Consider the following 23,434-nt stretch of genomic DNA (forward strand, 5'->3'; position numbering starts at 1 on the left):
AGCTGGGACAAATTAAATCCATCCTCAGGCATGGCTCAGGATCCATGAAATTGTGATCTCTTCTCCAGGTGGATGTCCCCTGAGGGCAGAAAGGCCTTATGGCCACCATCCAGGAAAATACTTAACCACACGCTTAATTAACTTTAAGCATGTGAGTAGTCCCAGCAAAGTCAATGGGATTACTCATGTGTTTAAAGTTAAGCATGTGCTCAGTTGCTTTGCTGGATCAGAGCTTCCATGTATATATACCCTGTTTGGCCCTTACCATGGGGTTTAAGTGGTGCATATGTTCCTATGCAGGCCATCTGCACTGGGGTTAACTTCACTTTAGGAAATTATTGGTATCCTCGGTATTATTTATAAGCTTGGAACCTCTCTCTTAAAACCCACAGCTCCCTGTGCTATTTCACTTCACCATTATTTTAGGAATCAGCTTTTCACTCCTTCCGGTCGTCCTCACATTGTGAGCAGTATTGCTTGCCCGATGTCTGGGGTGTGGTATGTGATTATTGTGAGCGTTACAATGAAGCCAGCATCACGTTAGCACAGAACACCTGGAAGAACCTGCTTTATGCTATGTAATGAAGAGGACATAGCCTTTTGTGCTTCTCCCCTCCAATAAATGCTGAAAGGAGACCTTTTTGACAATATTTTCAACAAAATCTCTCAGATCTGACTGGAAAATTTCTTCTCAAGTCATGGTCCCATGAATCAAACCAGGCAATCAACTAATATTTAGATTTCTACCTGGAATTAGAAGACTTTAAATCAGCCTCCTCAAGAAACTAAAGGGGCAATCAGCTCTTATTTTATATTTATTTTATTTTTCCTTTAAACAAAAAGGGTTGCTATTCTTTTCTCCTTCTGCAATGAAGTTAATAGATTTATTCATCAAGTTTTCTAAATTTAGACATCAAACTGCTGTTTCTCTCCCACTGCTAATTTTATTCTTAGCAGCACTTACATAAAGGCAAGCATTGCAAGATATGACAAAAACACTAACCTGCTGTGACCTGGAATGCAGTGGCATGTAAAATACAATGAGAAAGACTGATGTACTACAGAACTTTTATACCAAGTGTTCCCCATAAACTATATGTTTTACATGAGACTTTGATTTTTAATACTGTTTCTTACCCCATAAGGGTCTGATCAAGCTTCCCTTGGAGTTTTGCCATTAACTTCAAGAGGAGAAGGAGCAGATTAATAGGAGCTCCCTTGGCATTAATTTGAGTGGTAAGCTTGGTCTTCAAGTCAATTGGAAGAAGACCAAGCTGATGGTGGACCTCTACTCCTACCCATTGTAACTGATGGACGAGAAGTTGAATCTGTTAACTCATTTGAGTATCTTGGCTCTGTTGTCACCAAGGAGAAAGGTTGCCTTGCTGATATGACACATCGCATCAGCAAGGCTCTGGGTGTTATGCACGTTCTTGACACCTCTGTGGCATCAACGCTACATATCAACTTGGACTAAGATGCACATCTATCAAGCAGCAGTGACTTCTATCCTTCTGTATGGCTCTGAAACCTGGGCCACCACAGAGACTCAAATGTGTCAGCTGGACACTTACAACATGAACCAGCGAGGATGAATTGAAGGCATACATACATGGTGGTTTCATCACATTCTGAACAAGGATGTCAGGTGTCAGACTAACCAGCCTCCAATGTCTTCCCAAATGACTCAACATGAGCTCAGGATGCTTGGACTTCTGCTCTGTATGCTGGAGTCCATGCAGGTCCGCCAGCTTTATGCACTTGATCCAATAAAAGCTGGATGGAGAAGACCTCGTGGATGGCCGCACAAATACTGGAGGGATGTTGTGGCTTCCGACCTTGCCTACCTCAGCCTTAATACAGAGCAGGCTGCAACACTGGCAGGAGACTAGGCTCTGGACATGGGTGATCCAAAGAGTGCACTCTACACTCCATGAGCAGGAGAATCAATGAATAAATGAATGAACAATGGCACTTACCACCTTGCAGAAGTGTTGACCTCCCTTCAGGACCAGGTTGGTGGATAGTACTCCATGACAATGCCAGGTACTTGTCAGTACACGACCAGTGTCCACTGCATGGGTCACTGGCTTTTCACAGATTTCACAGGTTCCTGCTTGCCAAATTATCAGTGTTTTATGTTGGAAAGAGCTGGTCATTCTTGCTTGCCTAATGCCAACTGGGAAAGCAACCTCCAAGCTCCTGGCCTATGAAGAGGAAGAGCAGATGAGTGGAGAGCTGACATCAAATCTTGCAAAACCTTAAACTTCCCAGGAATTTGAAACCATCTCCTATGTCATTGTTATTATTATTTATATTGCAGGAGCACCAGCCAAGGATCAGGGCCCCATTGTGCACTGTACACATGTTCAAGGAAGAGAGTACTTGCTCCTAAGTGTGTACTTTTTTCTTGCCGTCACTTTCCACTGGTCTCTCTCAGGATGAGGGTGAAGCCCTCCTGGTGTGTCTGATTGGAAAACACCACTGTAAACTCTGCACTACAGCCTTTCAGAGGGCATGAGTCCTACGCATTTCCACTGGTTCTAGTTGTGCCTCATTAGTTTAGGTTAATCAAGTGTCGAGCATCACTCAAGTCCAGGGAGCTACGATAGTCAATGGGATCTATTGTCTTCTGGATACCCGCATGTCACACCCATTAGCATCAATGGGAGTTACAAATGCTCTTTGGAGAGAGACCCCAATGTGTACAACAGTGACAGATTAAAAAGAAATAATGGGGCCAGTTCAGCCCTGGGGTGATTAGAGGCAGTTCTATTTTTAAATCCTGTCGCTTTCACCAGAGTTGAATTTTACCCAGTGTGTTGTAAAACTGGCCCAGGTTGGCAGTGACCAAAAAGTCGCCATCACCCTGGAGGTGCTTGGGATCCTATGCGAAGTGAGTTTGGTGTTCTCAATGCTGGACACCTGTCCACTGAAAACAACAAAACCCACCAATCGTAGCTGAGGCTCTTGGCTCAGCAGAAAGGCCAAGAACTGAATGAGCATAGAGACTGAACCACCCTAATGATGGTCATGCCAAATTATGGTTGAAGCCTATAGGCAAAAAAGTGTCCAACATTGCCTGGTAGGTCCAATTTCGTGATACTTGTACTGTGGATAAGAGGACTTCACTCTTCAGGGTTGTCAACGTGATACTTTTCAACAGCTCTAAATTCACTTAAACTGGGGACAGTGTGGAAACTCTGGGAATAGGCTTAGAAAAGGCCAAACTGAATGATGGTTCAAGGTGTGGAAACTGCAAGAACTCTGGAGGGTGGATGTTTGAGTATGTTACGTATTGTGGACCTGAGCCTCAGCCGGTGTAAACTGATGTCATTGTAGCTGGCTGATTTACCCCAGCTGGGGATCTAACTGTAGGAGAACTATAGATGGTACATCCTATATGAAAGATAACATATTGAAACATATCCTTGGGGTTTCCAGGCTTGGGTGTTTATTTTTAGGGGAAAGTATTGATTTTTACTTCAAAAGAGAACAAGCAATAAAACTGATCTGTTGAAAAATTATTTCATTGAATTTTAACTCAAATTGGAGTGCTCTGAAACACTTTTACACCTGCCAATCAGCTCCCCCTGAATATGGACTATTTTAGCATCTGTTGGTCCACTAACAATTTTCAATGCTGAAGACATTGAAAATGGGAGGGATTTCCGATGTACAGATGATAAAAACCTACATTTAGGTTTTTGCTTGGGTGAAGGTTTGTCATTATTTAACCTAACTCCAGAAATTGTAACATTAGTTACACTGGGTCAAATTTATTCTTAATGTCACTGTTTTGCAATGGAAGAATCTGCATTTTATTATACTGGACAATGGGCCCAATTCTCCACATTTATACTAGTTTTACACTGCAGTAACTCCAGTGATTTCAGAGGAATTGCTTTGGATGTACGCTATTGTGAGAAGAGAATCAAGTCCAAAGTGTTTATCTCCAGATATTAGAATATGGTAATTACACTGGTATCCTCAGAGTTAATAGCCACAATGTATATACCAAATAATTGTCTTTAGCTTTCTCCACATGTTAATTCTCCTTAATCCTGTTATCAGTACAGCTAGTTGGACAAACTGTGTGATAATAAACTAGTATTTATCATACACTTCTTTCAGTTCCAGATTAACCAGGAGATTTCCCAAATACTAAGGGGATTTGCTTTATCTACAGTGTGAAAATTGCCAGATAAAACTGTATGTGTGTGCTGGGAGGAGGGACCCCCAACAACCCACACCACACACACATGGAAAGATATTTATGCCCAGGAAGTGTTGTGTTTTTCCTCTCAAATCTGGGAGGCTCACGTATCCTCTCCTTCAGAGTTTGCAGCCAAAGGCAAACCGATGCAGGAGCCTGTGTATTGGAGACAGAGACAACCTGTCCATGTGTCTGATCTGTGGAATTTATTTCTCTACTTATGGCTAGTTTAATGCAAGCCTCAAATATCTGGGACACCATTAACACACAGAGCTAAGTTTTCTGAAAGGGCAGCAGATGCCTCCTCATGCTTGCTACAGTCCCCAGATGCTGGACCCTTTATCATCATCCGGATATTTGTCAAAAGATATTTTCCTTATTATTGCTACAGGTGCTTACTTAGTTCTAGATAAAGACAGCCTCCCCCTACCCCATACACCACTTCCCCCCCACCCCCTCTCGACGTGTCGTAGCTTTATATGAGGCTAATGGAGCAAGGCAATGCTCAAACGTCAAATTAAACTGCACGGCTCTGTAATCACTCAGACTGACATGGCATAAAAGGATAATTAGTAGTTCATTACATGGAACATTGTTTGTTCAGCTAAATTGATTTCTCTCAGCTGCCCCTGTTTTCTGTTTACTTAGTGAGCGCTCAACTGCACATGTTTATTTGTGACCTAGGAAATCCCTTCCTCTGAACTTTTCTTTTCTTTTTTTTTTTTTTATCAGCGTTGAGTTTTTAAATATAGCTTGCTTGAGGTGGGTGAACCTCTGAAATTACAGACAGGTGCACAGTAACAATTGCCAGTGTGGAGTGATGTGCAGTACAAAACAAGCTGCGGTTAAGGAGACCTGCCCAGCTCCCTCAAGAAAGGCCATGCGCATCCATCTGCTTTGTACATGGAAAGTCTTTGCTTGGTTGTTTGCTTTTCAGCTTACAGTGAACTTCCCAAATTTTTTTAAAAAGGGGGGGGGAGGGAGCTGTAACCTCCCCCCCAGCATTGCAAATGGAAATTGGCAAACAAAGTCTTCAAGCCTCCCTTTTGCACACTGGGAGGCATAGAAAGGAGGTGGTTGTTATTATAAGCATGCTTTTCTTTCCACTTGCAATTAGGGTTTAAATGCAAATCGCCACCTTCAAAGCTTTCCAAACTTGCTACCTCATGAAAATCTAAATATTGATCCAGGTGACTTTCAAAATCTTGTCAGTGTCTGTGTTGCCAACTCCAACACTTTTATCATGACTCTCACTTTATTTGGGGGATTTTTTTAAGAGCCCCAGCTTCTGGAATCATGTGATCACATGAGACTCTCAGTTTGCTTTTTTTTTAATGCAAGTTTCTAGCTGTCATGGCTGCAGAGAAAAGCTTGAATCAGTGACTCTAAAGGCTCAGAACCAGAAAGAAAACAAACCTAAACCAAAATCAAAACCAAAAAATGATACACTTTTAAGTCTAATGGTTTTTCAGCCTCTCTCAAGTCTGGGGACCTGTTTGAATGTTTGAGGTTAGTAATACTGCCTATGCCATGCCAACTAGGGAAGGAAGGGGAGTGTTTGTTCCCACAGGGGCAAACAGGGGAAAGACAGGATTACTTCACTGACATCAGTGAAGTCACATCATATTTCCACCGGTATAAATGCAATCAGAATCTCGTGTAACATCTCCCATTATGAATTTGTGAGAGTGGAGATGGGGGATTAGAGAATGGAGAATTCCTGTTACACAGGAGGAAGGGGGAACCATGATGTGTTCTGGCCAGGGCTAGACAGTAAGGGAAATGTTCCAGCTCCACATAGGGCTAAAGTTGTTATCACAGTTCAGTCATCTAAAATCTGCTGATACTCTACATTACATGTCACTGGAACGCAAATGGCAAACGCTTCAGTAGTATTTTACCCTGTCCCTGGTGGGGCAGGGCCTCCTTTTCCTGGAAGTCCCCTGCAAAGACACATGTGGCAGCATGTGTGAACTGGCTTTGATGTGGCGAACTTTTGGGTCTGGAACTTAGTTTTGTGACTAATCCCTAGCTGTATAATGTATAGCTATACACTTTGACAATACCATCTCTGGTGATGGTTTCCTGGATCAAGAAATAGCAGACAGACTACGAAAGGCAAGCCAGGCCTTCAGAAGATTTCACCACAGGATACTCAACCAGCACGCCATCAAACAGCCAATAAGACTGATTATGGGCATGATACATGTATAGTTTGCCACCGACCCATTAAACAACTTGAAAAACGCCACATGCTCTGTTCTGAAGGTCCGTTGTCAAGACAAAGTATCCATCATTAACATTGCTGAAAGATCAAAAACCACCAGCAATGATCATTAAAGCTCAATTTAGAGGGACAGGACATTATCAGAATTGGTGAGGAGAGACTCCTGAAAGAAGTTCTCTGTGGCGAGCTGAAACCTGGAATGTGCGGTGGACAACAAAAACACTTCAAAGACACCCTTAACATAATCTGCCCTTATGCAGCATACATATTGATAACTTTGAAGACTGAGCCATGGACAGACACGCATGGCAATTAACAATAAAGGCTGTAAACACTTTGAGGAAGATAGACGCAAAAAACTGATTGAAAAAAAGGGCCACATATGATGCCATGTCTTCTGTGGGAGCCTGCACATTCCTATGTGATGTCAGTTTGCAATCTTGCTCATCATGGATTGAACTGTATTAGCCACATGAGAACAGATGTCGCTGTCATGTCATGCAACGGAGAAACGTACAATGGACTGAAAAGTGTTCCCCCTCCTTGAAGCATAAGCAATTGAAGCCCAGCTACAAATCCATGTTTAGTGGTTTGGTTGCGCCCTTTTCTGTTATCTCCACCTTTTGACTGTTGGTGTTTGTAGGGCACAGAAACATTTTGCTCAGAGCAGTTCAGGGGCAGGACTGGATTGTTTTTAATCTGCAAAAAAATGGAAGTTTAGATGCACAGTTTATCCCAGCTACCGAATCTGTCTCATGAGCAAACGTTGCTGTTGTAGCAGAATGTTGGCACCATTAAACTGTCAGTACCACAAGAGAAGCTGGGGGAAAAAAAAACATTCTAAAATGAGCTCATGAATGGGGCATTCAATGAAATGTAAACCCAGGAAGAGAGTTCCTTCAAAAAGATGCGTTTTCCCACAAGATTCAGAACATAATTAGGTTCCTCAGCTCCTTGGAGGAACCTGGAGTTACAAAGATAAAATTAAAAAATTCATCCTTGGAAGGCCATCTACTGACATTTTTGGGCTTTGGATCAGGACCAAACTTTTTTACTTTAAGAGAAAGCTTAGACTCTGGAGCAAAAGATGACAGCCAGCGGGAAAAAGTGCTTACTTGCAAGTTATTGTTTGCATTGGTGTAGCATCTAAGAGCCCCTGTAATGAGCCAGCCCCCACTCCCATTGTGCTAGGTGCTTGCAAAGAACAAAACAATGGTCCTGCCCCCACAAATGTGCCCAATAAGATTCACCGATTGCAGCATTAAACCATGAGAACAGGGGAGTGCAATTGCCTGGAAACCAGTCGTAAGCAAAAGTGAGCAGAACACTTGTCTGGTTTCACTGTTCATGCTTACACAAATGAAAAAGGAAACAAAGGCCAAAGAATACATTAATCTACCAGTAATAATCTAAGGTGGTGTTTGCAATAAAGAGAAGAACGTTTTTAATCCAGCGGTGTTCTTTAGGCATTTTTTCTGGCTCCTGTAGATTTGCCAAAACTTTTCCATCTGTATAACATGTTTAAAATAATTATATAATTGATGTATTTCTTTTCAAATGTAATGGAAGGTTATAAGATGTGTATTATTTATTCCAGAAAACAGAACTGCTATGTTGGAGACTGAGTAAATGTGTATTCAGGAAGTTAATAAAAACACAAAAAACAAAACAAAACAAAAAAACACACCATGCGTTTTGTACCCAAGAGAACAAAACTGCTTCTTCTGAGCCATTCCAGTCTGTCAGGCAAATACATATTAAAAAGAAAAATGTGAAAGATATATTATTACTTACCAAATAGACCAGAATAAGCTCCTTTCGTGCCGTTCAGTCTGTCATGTAAATACTGGCTGACCTAAAACATTTTCCCTGTTAGCAGATGCTAAGTGATAAAAAGAACAGTTCACATATTGATGTAAAGCTGCTCTGATGGCAGTTTAGTCAGTCACCCTCTGTAATGGCTCCTACATAGGGTGTGGCCAGAGCTTTCTTATTCCATGGTAATTCTCACCTGCTATGCCAAGGATGGGGAAGATGCTTAAAGCCATCCTCCATTCTGAGCTACACCAAGCTCACATGGGCCACTCAAGATCTAGACTGGGATATCTGTAAGTACAGCCAGAGTGGAAAAGCATTAGTCGTTTAAATGGTTAAAACAAGACAGTTGTTGCATGTACCTTGTGCTGGGTAATAACATGAGAAGACCCCCTGTTTCTAAAACTACACTGACTCTTCGTTGAGGACAGTATTTTCAGAGATGCTGCAACTGCTACTAGCATTCAAGCCACATGCACAAAGACTTGTCTCCTGGCATCTCCTTCACACTCTTCCCTCCTGCAACCTGTGCTCCCCCCTCCAAGACCTACTCAGGTTTCTACATCTTTCATCAATTTTTGTTGTTGTGTCTTCTGTGCCAGTGTTTACTGACTTGGTCAGGCCAGAGGCTGCTAGTACACAGCCCACCCTAGGGATGTGGCCTTTACCACCAGACTATCATGCCCTCTGCTAGGCCTGATCGTCTTCTAGGGATGCTGGTCTTAGAACCTGTCTGCCACTTCTGGTTTGTGTTGCTGCTGTTGGTGAGGAACTTGCTTCCATTCCACTGCTGTAATTCAGGAGGGTGTTGTCCTGTTGTATTGCTCACATACAGTCAGAAGAAATGAGGTATGTCAGTCCATATGGTTCTCCTGGTTCTGGCCTTGATCCCGTGGGTCTACTGTCTGTCACTACTCCACAGTTGTCTTCGGTTTCATCTCCACTGCCGTCCTGAATCTGTACCTACCTCAATATGACCTGCTTTCCACTGCAGATGGGACTGTGGCTTTTTGCCATTGCTTTGTGTAACTATTTGATGGTGGGACCCAGAGCTCATCTATGTGTAGTGGCTTCAGGTCATTGGCTGCTTTGTTGTAGCAGATTGCCTGTCTAGCCTGACATTTTCTTAACTGCTTCTGTGTACTGTCTCTCGGTTCTTCAGCCCATCAGTCCCTGTGCCGGGCTACTGTTTAGTCCCTGGGAGAGTGTATTGCAATGGTCCAACATTGCCTGGTAGGTCCAACATCGCCTTCTTGTCTATTTTGCCTCCGCCATCAGACTCTTGGCTGTCTTTACTGCCAGCTCTGTCTTCCCATTGGTTGGTAGGTACCTTGGATCCCATTTGGCCGTGGATTGTTTGAATTCTGCTGCAGCGTACTGCGGCTCATTGTCTGAGCCCAGCGTGTCAAGTATGACATATGTTGCAAAATGTGCCTTCAGTTTCCTGATCACAATTCTTGCCTGAGTGTCCTCTAGATAGTCCACCTCCCACAAACTGGAGTAGTAATTTACTGTGACCACGTAGTTATTATCATTACAAGTGAACAGATCTGTTCTGACCTTTTTCCAGGGTCGGGTTGGGATTTCATTAGGCTGTAGAGGATTTCATTCCTTCTGCTGTTGGCCACTATACTTTTTTCACACCATGCACCACTCCATGCATGGGCGGCGGGTAACATAGTCTGGGAGAGGCTGTGCCTCCCCAAACAGCCAAGCGTGGCCATGCCCATGCTCCGCCCCCATCCTGCTTTCACTTGACGTGGCTCCAGTGACCAGTTTCCCTGTGGGGTGGCCCCGGCTCAGGCTGTGCCACCTGCCCTCCTGGCGCTTCGGGGCTGGGGTCATGCCACCTGACCTCCCAGTGCTCCGGGGCTGGGGTGGAAGGGGCGGGGCCTCTGGTGGAAGGGGCGGGACTGGGGGCTACCCTCCCCCAGCTGGCAGTTCATGCGCCTCCCATGACTCTCTGTATGCTTTCAACTTGGCATTTGTGCCTGGCTGGCAGATATACTCCCTCGCTCATCTCAGGCGTGCTTCCGTCCCCAGGTGTGAAGCGTATATCAGTCTCATTATGTCAGCTCTTAAATCTCCCAGGATTACACTTTAGCCCCTTTAAATAAAAATCCCACATTCCTGACCTGGCAGTAGGGGGTAGATCAGACTGCACATCCATCTTGTGTCCAACTGATGGAACTGTTCCAATCAAAAGCGCACAGCCAATAGCTCCTCTTCCATCTGAGCATATCCCCTTTCTGTGTCGGTCAGGGCTTTACTAGCAAATGCAACGGGTCGCTGGACTTTGCATCAGTGCTGCTCTTAGGTCTCCTTCTCAGGCATCACACTGTAGCCTTGGCTGTTAGCCCCATGATTGTAGTACTTTAGGACGAGTGCTTGTTTCATGGGTTTCTTATGGAGGGCCTGCATTTGTGCACTGGCCTCAGAATGGTTTTATTGTGCATCACCAGCACTTGGTCACATCTCACCCTTGCTATTTGGAGGCATTTCTCCAGGGTTAGATATGTTTCTCACATCTGCTGTAAGATGGAATTACATGTCTCACAAATGATCCTGTCTTTAATTAGGGCATTTTTAATGTCTCCAAAGTTTCATATTGATGCCACAGTTTGCAGCTCTGTAACATGAGTATCTGTTCCCTCTTCTGCTTCTTGGTTTTGGGTAAAAAAATAGTCTCTCTACAATCTTATTCTGTCTGGGGTCACAGTACTCATCAGTCGCCTTTATCAGCTGTTTCAATGTTTCACGCATTATTCTGGCAACAGTGTCTCATTCACTTCTCAGCCTTTCCCCCCCAAATGAGATAGGCAGAAAGCTTTAGCTTCATTGTCCCAACTTTGTCTCCCATGGTCACCTCTGTATATTGGCTCAATTCTTGCTTCCACTGCTTTCATACTTCTATAAGATTTTTTTGTATACCAGTCAAGCTTTCCCAGTGGTCTGAGTCCCTTCATGCTGCCTATTTGGTCTGTTGTTAGGTTTCTCTTTGTTATCCTATTAATCACACTCTTCTCTTTACTGTGGGTCACACTAGACTGACTACTGCCACCAGGTTTTATGTATGGCATCCTGGGTAATAACATGAGAAGGCTCCATGTTTTTAAAATTAAACTGGATCTTTAAGGAAACTATTGACAGAGATGTTGCAACTGCCACGAACATTTAAGTCATGTGCACACAGACTGGCTCCTGGTACCTCCTCTATATGTTTCCCTCCTGCAACCTATGATCCTCCTTCCAAGTTCCATGCAGGTTGCTACAAACAATGAATGCAAGTTGGCCCAGAGAGCTGGTAAAAGTCTTCACAACTGGCCTCATCTTGTAGGTCCAGTGCGTGAGAGAGGAGAAGAACATAAAGAAAGAGAAGGTCCCTGCCCCTAGAGAGCTGACAATCAAATACAGAAGTGTGCCAAATGGGTTTATTTTAGTTGTCACTGCTGTATCAACTTCCATTGGCTCAGATCCTGTGAGTTAGGATTAAGATTTAGGAGCCTAAAATTAGGTACCTAAATCCAATTTAACTAATGCCTGGATTTTTCAAAAGTGCTTATCACCCATTGACTTCAATAGGTGTAGCTGGGTGTTCGACAGAGTCGATAAAAACCAAAACAAAATTTCCATCCTGTGAGAAATTCCAATAATATGACATTTGTTTTTGTCTCAAATCAGGAAGAAAAGTCAAAATATCAAAACTTTTCATGGACGAAGCAGTTCAAAAATTTTTTGATCACCACATTTTGTTGCAGGTTAAATCAACCTTAATTTCTGCATCTACTTGAGGTGCCACAGTGCCTCATGGGAGTTGTAGTTCCATGTCCCTATTGCCGCCATTCACTCCAGCAGGGGAGTAGGGCTCATAGGACTATATCTCCCATGATGCTTTGCAGTCTCTCCTGTGGCTTATGATATTCTTGATGAAAAATTCTGCCAAAAATCAATCTTTTCCTATGGAAAATTTCAACAAAAGCCTATTTTCCAATGGGCCTAGTACTCAGCACTTTTGTAATTGAAGCCATTTATCTAGGAGCCTAACTATGGCCTTGGGAGCGTAAAGTTAGACTCCAACCTTTGAAAACCTTGGCCCCCAAGGGATGGATCTAGAAACCATGAAGTAATATCCTGATAATAAGCTAACCTTAGCTAACCATTCCCAAGTTCTACAGACCCCCCTAACTTAATGACAAGTATATTGCCGAGAAGAGCAATGCTGTAATTAATGTTAAATTTTTTATGATGTTATGTAACATGTAATCATGAAATCAATTTGTCTTTATGCCTTTCAGCTCTGCAGTCCAATATGAAGATATAAAATGAATGAAGTGTGGGGAGCATGGATCTGTTCAACATGTTATGTATTCACCCATTCTTGCTTCACACATTTAGCACCAAAATTGTTCTTATTTTTTTTAAATAATGTAACCCATAAAGGTTATGCTAACAAGCTCTTTTGGCAAAAAGCACAGGAAGACTTTTGGTACCGCTCGGAGTGCAGCTGTAGTGAAAAAGCTGCTCACTTATGCCACCCCCCACTCCTCTAAATTACTATTTACTGATGTGAGAGCGTACAACTTCTGCCATCTCTCAATAATTAATGAAGTGTTAAAGTGACTCTGCTAAAGTTTGTGCATCTGCTGGGGGGAAACTACACACAGATAAGAAACGAGTTCTGTAGCAGAGCCAAACCCACATTCATCCCACTCCTCCAAGGACAGGAAACTCAGCACAAATTCTGATGTTTGTTCATTTTCTGGTTTCAGACCCTGACTTCCGCACATGCTGAATTTCATGCATGCAAGTGGTCTCATTGAAATAATTATATAGCTGTTTAACTCATGTACGTAGAGTTAAACAGCTATATCATCTCTGAAGGACTGGGGCCTAAGATTGTAAGGTTCTTGAACCACATCTTCCTCTATGCTTGTACAGCACCAAACACACCCCGGGGGAAGAAAGCTGCACTTTTAAAACACCCAATCCTGCAAGTTGCTGAGCATCTCCTTGGAGGTGGGATTTAAGGACTCTGCACTTAGCACATTGTAGGCTCAAGCCCTATGAGCTAGATTATAACTGGATGCTATCAAGGTCAGTAGTCCAAATTCTTGGCTGAAAATGTGGGTAACTCCACGAATATCAACAGAGTTGCATTTTTGTATGACTGTGGCAAATTTGGGCCACTGTTTATTTTTGTCCAAATCTGCCACACAAAACGGCTGTTCCTACAGTATGTTTACAACATATCGCATAACAGAGCAAAGATTTAAAAAGAAGTCTACAGTAAAGCAGAAAAAAAAGGTAAATAATTGCATCTAACTGTATGGTATTTAGCCATATACTATTATGTTTACTTTGCTGGCATCATGTCTAGAGAATAAGACATCAAAAGTACCTCCATAGATACAAAATGTACAATGTCTTGAATAAATATTTTGTCTTCCTTCACAGACCCAGTTTGGAAATAGCCCAAGAATTAACTCTTTTTGCTACCATCTGATTTCACAGTGTCTCGCCTCTAGAACTTTACATCATTAATCACTGACATGCTACCAGGCCTCAGACAAGCCTAAGGGCTTTCCCAGGATTCCCTGCTGCTTGGCAGGTGAAGGAGTCACAGCCAAGGACTTTTTGAAATACAGCCCAGGTACAAGACATATTGAGCTGGAATGGCCATTCCCAGGAGCAATGGAACTAACTCCCTAATCTGTTGTAACCTGTAAACCCCACTCCAATCACATTGAATAATTAAAAATCTGATTATTTTTTTAACCTGAAATTAAAGTAAAAACAAAGAGACACCATAAATCACTGGGCATTTGTAAAAGTCACTATATTTCATGTGCAGCAAGATTAATGTTCCTCCCTCCCCCGCTTTACTTATAAAATGGAAATGTTTTCTAGTGGCTCCAACTTCTGGATAGCAGAGCTGAGGGTGTGTGCACGGGTGGGGGAAAGGGAACTACAGGGGGTAGAAAACAGAAGTTAAAGAAGCAAGATGGCCTATTTTTATGCTATTTAATATGAAGACTTTTTTTTAAACCGCTCAGCAGGAATAGCAAAGTTTTCCAAGTCATCACCTAGCAACAAACCCAGCAAAACATTGGCAAAGCAGTTTTGCATCACTGCCATCATTGGAAGCACTGACTTGTTGAAGGCTGAATTTGCTATGGAGAGGAACTGAATGCTCTGCACTTATTCAGAGTGCTGAGACATGCAGTCTTCTTCCACTGAGAAGATAATTCATTAATGTATGATAAAAAATAAGCTATAACACACATTACATGTGGCTTGATAAGAGGTCTCAGTCAAATTTTTGACTAAGGGTCTATATTTTTAATTGAAAAAAAAAATGAAATTCAACTTCTCAAGCAGTTGTTTTCAAATGTATCATCCAAGGTTAGATATTTTGGCTCCAGGCACACTGTGAGAAATGTTAGGTAATACGCTCAAAATTCAGCTGAAGACTATTTAACCTTAAGAAAAAATAATATTGATGGAAAATCCCTCTTCGTGAGCAAAGCAAATCTTATTTGCCAGGTCTTGGCTTTGACTCAGAGTTAACAGCTTAGTTTAATACATATTCGTCTCATGAAAATATACTGCCCCAAACTAAACAATTTTTCATGACAGTATCTTTAATGCCAATGAAAAGGTTATTTAAGATGATCTTTTAAATATAAGATCCTCAAAGCAGATGGTATGGGGTTGAAACGATCAAACTTTCCAAAACATCATCGATGTGAGATGTTGCCCACCTTGGATTTTAATTACATCACCCAATAGCTTAACCAAAATACACCATGGAATCAGAAGTGATCTTGCTGATGGTTTTCAAGAGTGATTACATCATGAACTGTTCCAACAATGCAACTGGAAAAATTACTTATGGAGTCAGTGTAGTGGGTTAGCAGTGGTCCCTCCCCGTCTGGGTCAGTGGGAGCCCACTCCGTCTCACTACATCACTGGGCATCACCCACAGTCAGGGAATTAGCAGAGCACTGAACAGCCTATGGCTCTGGCATGCAGTCCGGCCAGTGCCGCAAACAAGTCTCTGGGTCCCAGGTCCTCAAGCAGGGCTAGGCATTAAACAGTCTATCATTCCAGCCTGCAGTCAGGGCAGAGCAGCAAAGAGTTCGGTGCTCTGGGTTGAAATCAAGGCCAAGCAGCAAAAGTTTATGAGCTCACTCCTCAGTCAGGGCAGGGCAGCAAATGGTCTATGGCTCTGGCCTGTGCTCAGGACAGAGCAGCAAAGAGGTCTGACATCCTAGCTCCAGAGGACGGCCAACAAATACAGGCCTCTTGGCCTAGAGAGGGGAGGCTGCCACCCCAGGGGAGGGGAGGCAGGGGGTAAGGGGACATGGGCCTAGCTGACTTGACTGGGCCCCAGCCCAGGGCTCTAACAGAGGTGGAGTGTTCTGCCCCTGGGTTAGCAGGGAATCCAGCTGCAACACACTGACCATGTTTTAGGCAGCGATGTAGCCAGACTGAGGTCAGCTACCCATGGGCCACTTCCTCCCCTCCCCCCGGGATGTACGTGGTCCTCAGCTCAGCAGGGCTCCACTATGGTCTCGCGGCTCAGGAGCAGGCAGGAGGCATCTGTCTCCTCCGGTGGCTGAAGCCCAACTGAGTTCCGGGACCTGCCTTTTATACTTCCTGTCCCTCCTCTTGACTTCCGGTGGGGGGGCATGCATGGCCCTCTTCCGCCCACCTGGGTTCAGAGAGTGGTCCCTCCCCTTCTGGCTCAGTGGGAGGCCACTCAACCTCACTACAGTCAGCTAATAAAAACATTGTCCAATTTCATTGACAGAAGGGCTCCAAATTAATCTTATTGGACTAGAAAAAGGTATCCAATAGTTAAGACGACTAGTGGTATTGTCACTTACATTATGCAATATAGAAAACAATGCTTTTAGACATCCATCTCTCCCTGTCTTTTGGGAGGCTTGGGCCCTGTATATTAATTAAACACTTACTTTATATATATATATATAGTAAAGCTGTGTAAAATAATCAATCTCAAATTCACTCAACTGAAACTTGGGTTCAAGGTTCAGTGGGTGAAAGTCTGTCCCTGTTGAGTCAATGGGAGTTTGACTTCGGTGAGGCCAGGATTTAATCCAGTGAGCCTGCGATCCTTGACCGAGGCTGTTTGTATAGCTACAAAACCTGTGTAAACTGGCTTCTCTGTTCCTTCCCAGGACTCCTCTTCTTACTGTACCTTAGCTGTCTTCAGGGGAGGTTGGTGGCTTTCCCCCACCCTGCTCCACTCTCCTGGAGTCAGATGGCTCAATCCCTTGCCTGGGGCTATGAGATTGATATGTGGCCGCTTCCAACAGCCTGGTCACCTAGAACCACAAAAGGAGGAAATGATGCTAATCCAAGGCCAAAATAAACTCGTCTAGAAGTGTAGTATGCAGCAAAAGCACTCCTAACTCCTACTGCCAAATTCCTCTAGAGTTCCCCTAATTCTGAAAAAAGAAAAGGAGTACTTGTGGCACCTTAGAGACTAACCAATTTATTTGCACATAAGCTTTCGTGAGCTACAGCTCACTTCATCGGATGCATTCAGTGGAAAATACAGTGAGGAGATTTATATACACACAGAACATGAAAAAATGGGTGTTTATCATGCACACTGTAAGGAGAGTGATCATTTAAGATGAGCTATTACCAGCAGGAGAGTTGATTATCACTACAAAAGGTTTTCTTCCCCCACCCCACTCTCCTGCTGGTAATAGCTCATCTTAAGTGATCACTCTGCTTACAGTGTGCATGATAAACATCCATTTTTTCATGTTCTGTGTGTATATAAATCTCCTCACTGTATTTTCCACTGAATGCATCCGATGAAGTGAGCTGTAGCTCACGAAAGCTTATGCTCAAATAAATTGGTTAGTCTCTAAGTGCCACAAGTACTCCTTTTCTTTTGCGAATACAGACTAATACGGCTGCTACTCTGAAACCTAATCCTGAACATATTCACTAGAGAACCCTAATAATATGCAGCCACAGTGCTAAACATTACACAGGATCTCTCAGCTCCAGCTCACTAGAGCCAGCCGGCAGCTGAGCTAGAAATTTGTTTCCCTTTTCTCGTTCCATATTCCACTTGCCATCCAAGACAGCCGTTATGATAGGGGAAGGCACCAGCCCTTATTGGATGCTGCTACCGGGGTGAGCAGCTCCCTGCCTCCAGCTAGTGATGAACACTTGAACTTCTTTTACAACAACATGTCATGTCACACAAGACATCTTTACGATTATGCACAATCAGGCATAGGTTTTCTTGCCTACATACTCATGCAAGAAGTTAGGACTCACATCCTGTGCTCATTACTACATCCAGTAGGGTTTGTGGGATGTGGGAGAGGCCATCAGTTTGAAAAAGAAAAGGAAGGGGTGAAAAGTAGAGCTCGCTGTATAACTGATTTTTCAGGTTGCCAGCAGTTTAAAACAAACAAACAAAGAAAGAACTTTTGGTTCAGGCCGAACCAAATCTAAATTTTTTCTGAATCTTCAATGAATCAAAAATGTTCATTTGGGGTTGAACTAAAATGTTTAGTGAAAATGAAACATTTTGCTTCCTGGGGCATTTTTAAAGGGCTAGAATTACAAAACAGGAGAAGGAGCTGGTGATATCCCCTTTATCACTTTTATCCCAGTAGTTAGGGCACTCACCCAAAATGTGGGAAATGTAGGTTTAATTTCCCTCTTTTCCTGATGTGGAGCAAGGATTTGAACTTGGTCTCCCATCCCACCTCACAGGTGGGTGCCCTCTCCACTGGGCTATTCTCTCTGGCCTAATGACTCTTGAGGTATGTTATACAAAGTGGAACAACATCAACAGGAGAAATTGAGAGAGAGACCTGCCCCAGAATACCCCATAAGCCCAGTGCTTAAGCACTCTCTTGGGAGATGGGAGACCAAAGACCAAAACACTGCTCCACATCGGGTGTGTGTGTGTGTGTTTGTGTGCTGGGATGGAATTGAACCTGTGTCTCCCACATCCTAGGGAGTGTCCCAACCATGGGGCTAAAAGTTGTAAGGGGAGGAACACCTCCACCTCTAGCCACTTTGTGAATGGTGCCAAAGTCCTTTGTGAATCTAACCCGAACAAAAAATCATAGAATCCTAGAAGATTAGGGTTGGAAGAGACCTCAGGAGGTCATCTAGTCCAACCCCCTGCTCAAAGTAGGACCAATGGGCCAAAACTATTTGGTGAATTCTTGTCAAATTTGTAAATAGGTTTAGGGCATCCCAAACTGCATTTTCTAGTGAATAAACAATTGTCCAGTTTTCTTGCCCAGTTCTAATGTAAAGGTCACTGTGTCTCCCTGCAAAGGCATATAAGGAAAGAAAGGTGGGTAACAGGACTTGCTGTTGGGAGGGGTAGTGGGTGCTTGGGGAAATACTAAAAAAAGACCGTACGTCACTTCAGAACTAATCATGTTGATTATATACATGAACTACAGCTTAGCAAGGTACATTTAAAGTAGACCAAGTTTCAGGGAAAAAAGATCAATTCTTTTCATAAGTACAGTTTGCTACAGATACACATTATGGAACCTGCAAGCTACTGTATATCTGAGGAAATATCAGCCAGACTGATTAAATGTGCATGAAACAACCTGCATCAGTAACTGACTAGAGACTGGTAGTAGGAAGAACCACATGACATGGTATTAGTACAAGGACATACATGAATACTTACCAGGCACAGAGGAAGCCAGGCGAAGGATACATTTGTGAAGTTTCTATGCAGTAACCTTGATCAGTTTTGTCCAGGGTTTATACAAAGGAGAACAAACCAGAGAAGAATGCTTGGTCCTATCTCCACCCCTTATTGCGTCTATATAATTGGTATCTATTCCTATGTCTAGTCTTTCTGTTGCATGATTGGCTATTTGCACTATCATTGTGGTTTTGTTTCTTATGAAATTCTGTTCTATACATTTTCATGATCATAGTAGTTTGTCTCTGAAAACATGGAATTTCACAACGAAAACCATTTTGTTCCAAGAGCTCATTTTATTGTGAAGTTGCTGCAAAAACAGGGCCTTTTTTATATTTGCAACCAAATGTGAAAGTCCTCAAGTGTTGAACATTAAGAATCTTGACCAAAAATTGGGTGCACTCCAATGACCAATGAGCCATCAGTAATTATCTTCAAAAAGTCATGGAACACGGGTGAGATTCTAGAGGACTGGAAAAGGGCAAATATAGGGCCAGTCTATAAAAAGGGCAATAAGGACAACCTGGGCTATTACAGATCAGTCAACTTAACTTCAGTAATGCAGCAAATAATTAAGCAATTTGCAAGAACCTAGAAGATAATAAGGTGATAAGTAACAATGAGCATGGATTTGTCAAGAATAAATCATGTCAAACCAACCTAATAGCTTTCGTTGACAGGGTAACAAGCTTTATGGATAGGAGGGAAGTGGTAAATGTGGTATATCTTGACTTTAATAAGGCTTTTGATATTCTCTCACATGATCTTCTCATAAACAAACGAGGGAAATACAACCTAGATGGAGCGACAAAAAGGTGGGTGTACAACTGGTTGGAAAACTGTTCCCAGAGGGTAGTTATCAATGGTTCATAGTCAAGCTGGAAGGGCATAGCAAGTGGGGTCCCTCAGGGATCAGTTCTGGGTCCAATTCTGTTCAATATCTTCATCAATTATTTAGATAATGGCATAGAGTGTACACTTATAAATTTTGTGGCTGATACCATCCTGGGAGGGGTTGCAAGTGCTTTGGAGGATAGGATTAAAATTCAAAATGATCTGGACAAACTGGAGAAATGATCTGAAGTAAATAGGATGAAATTCAATAAGGACAAATGCAAAGTACTCCACTTAGGAAGGAACAATCAGTTGCACACATACAAAATGGAAGGAGTACTGTGGAAAGGGATCTGGGGGTCAAAGTGGATCACAAACTAAATATATATCAACAGCGTAACACTGTTACAAAAAAACCCAAACATTCTGAGATGTATTAGCAGGAGTGTTGTAGGCAAGACAGGAGAAGTAATTCTTCTGCTCTACTCTATGCTGATTAGGCCTCAGCTGGAGTATTGTGTCCAGTTCTGGGTGCCACATTTCAGGAAAGATGTGGACAAATTGGAGAAAGTCCAGAGAAGAGCAACAAAAATGATTAAAGGTCTAGAAAACATGCCCTATGAGGGAAGATTGAAAAAATTAGGTTTGTTTAGTCTGGAGAAGAGAAAACTGAGAGGGGACATGATAACTGTTTTCAAGTACATAAAAGGTATTACAAGGAGGAGAGAGAAAGATTGTTTTTCTTAACCTCTGAGGACAGGACAAGAAGCAATGGGCTTAAACTGCAGCAAGTGTGGTTTAGGTTAGACATTAGGAAAAACTTCCTGTCACAGTGGTTAAGCACTGGAATAAATTGCCTAGGGAGGTTGTGGAATCTCCATCATTGGAAGTTTTTAAGAGCAGGTTAGACAAACACCTGTCAGGGATGGTCTAGATAATACTTAGTCCTGCCATGAGTGCAGGGGACTGGACTAGATCGACTGTCGAGGTCCCTTCCAGTCTTGCAATTCTATGATTCCAGGAGATCATAGCACTATTACTGTTCCGCACCATAGCCCACATGGTTTGGGCTCTATACTGTTATACCATTTGTTCAAACTAGGAGCTGAATCACTACTGTATTACACCAGTTTTCTGCACGGACGTCAGAGTTATACCAGTCTAAACTGGTATAATGGAGCAGCGAATCAGGCCCTGCATCTCTAGGTCATCCATTGAACTCTGCTTTTTCCCTTGTGGCTCTTGCACAAGCCAGTACCTGAACTTGCAAGTGTAAGAGGAAGGAATGACTCTTATAGTTCTCATTTCTCTTGTTTGATCTCAGCAAACCTTTCATCCTGTCACTGCTTCCTGTGTTGCGTCTCATCTTTTTAGCATCTCTGTCTTGCGTTGACTTATCCTCCTTTCACAAGGACAGCAAGGGAATATGGAATCTATTTAGGGGTTGGTTTTTCCTCCTGGCTCATCTTAAGCATTACCCCTCTGTCACACTTCCCTTCTCTGTTCCTCTTGCTCTGATTTCTTATATTCATTTTCTTCCAACTTGTCGATGGTGGATTACAGTTGTTAGGCTGAAATGAGAAGATGTGTCTATTTCCGAGGTTGATATTTGTGCTGAGCAGCTGCCGCTTTCATTCAAGGAATACAAATTCATTCTTGGATGAGTTACACTGTTTATATAAATGAAAATAGTGCTTTGGAGTGTCCACCACCTGCAAGTCATAAAGGCAAGCAAATACATACAATTGCTGTAATTCCCCCTGATGCCCCCTTCCTCACTACCAACACTGTATTCCATCATTATGAGCAGATATGTTCTATGGTGAAAATGTGGCCTTAGGACAAAAGAATCCATTTGGAATGGAATTTGTCCTTCAGGAGAGCATGCCAAGCTCTTAGAATCTCATTTTGAGGATGCTGTCTGATGGTTACAACAGGGGCTTTTGGTTCTCATACTGGCCCCCTTAACCTCTCTGTATCTCATTTTACTCATCTGGAAAATGGGAATAATGTTGCCATTTATATACTTTACAGCGCATTGTGCAGTTCATTTCATGTTTACAAAACAAACTCACATTCTCCATATGTGCTGCCTTGGTGGAAGCTGCTGCTCATTGGTGGATCTAATTAGTGGATCTCTCTGAGCAAAATTCTCTTCTCCAATCCACAGTCCAGATCCCTGATTCGTTCTATTGATATGATGTCAGCTGCAACTCTGGGTGTTTTTTCAGATTTGCGGTGGGAGACTGTGAATGTTAGTTTCACTCCTGGACTTGTTTGCCTGGTCTTGGTCTCAGTATGTTGTTTTGCGGGAGTCATTTTTTCTTTTATTGAATATCAATAGTGATGGTCAACGTGGCTGGCTTCTGACCAAACTAAGCAGCATAACATGGGACAGCGAAGTGGTCCCAGCTTTGCTGGGCAATAATAGCATTTATCAGACTAAAGATTCAATCCTCACTAATGGAAATAAGGGCTGCAGAATTGGGCCTTTGGACCTTAGCCGAATAAATCTCCCAGTTATGTGTACTCTAACCCGCAATGGGACTGCCCCAAACCCAATTCTGTGAGTAGCTCAGACACTAGTGACTGGTTGACTGGATACAATTGCATGAAAGGCAGCCATGCTTGTGAACCAGAGTACATCACAGAGGCTCATCAGGACAGATATCAAGTTACTACCATGGGCTCAACTTTGAAAAACAAGATGATGTAATTCTAATATGGAACCAACTATTTGAGCGTACTCGGCATGAACTATGGCTTCAGAAGCCTGAGCAGACTCAGAATGAGCTAAGTGCTAATGAATTTAATAAGGAAATGCTGTATCTTCTCTCCTGACTAACATGACTGCTTCCTTCATGCTAAACATTGCAGTCCCTAAGGGCATAATTCTGCTGATCTTACTCATGTGAGGAAGGGCTGTAGGAATAGTCTTCTGAGGCGCAGTTCAATTCCCCATTGAAGTCAATAGGAGTCTTTTCACTGACTTCAGTGGAAGCTGAATCAGCCCCTACAGTAGGAACACCTAATTCACACTCCATATGTTCTTAGAGCCTGCTATCAGTCTTAAGCGTCCTCTTTTATTGCATAATAAACGATTTACACATTGTTCTCCACAGTGCCCAGTTTACAACGATGACAATGGTGCCATCACACTGGGCACACACTCAGAGGGGACCCATTATGGTTGCCAGACAGGAGTGCCGGAATCTCCCTAGGGGTTGGGGGGGGGCATCGGTGATTGGACGGTGGCCCCACCAGCGCTCTGCCCTGAGGCCCTGCCCCGCTTTGCCTCTTCCCCCGAGACCTCACCCACTGCTTGCTCCTCTCTGCCCCTTCCCCTCATCTCTCACCCTTAAGGAGAGAAAAAAGTGTTGGGGCCATGACCCCTGGCCCCCCCGTTCAGTACCTGTGGCCAGGTGTCTGGTTTTTTACCAGAAAGTCCAGTCGAAAAGCGGACACTAAAAGTCCAGTTACAGAAGTAACTGCAATCAACCTTCCTGCCAGGAGGGCAGGAAGAGCAGCTGCTGGTGCCTTGAAGAGCTGTAGCTCAGCTGGAGAGAGAGAACTGGCTGCTAAGGACCCAGCTCCAGCGGAGAGA

Source organism: Caretta caretta, chromosome 9 (genome assembly GCF_965140235.1).
Source record: "Caretta caretta isolate rCarCar2 chromosome 9, rCarCar1.hap1, whole genome shotgun sequence".
Lineage (NCBI taxonomy): Eukaryota > Metazoa > Chordata > Testudines > Cheloniidae > Caretta > Caretta caretta.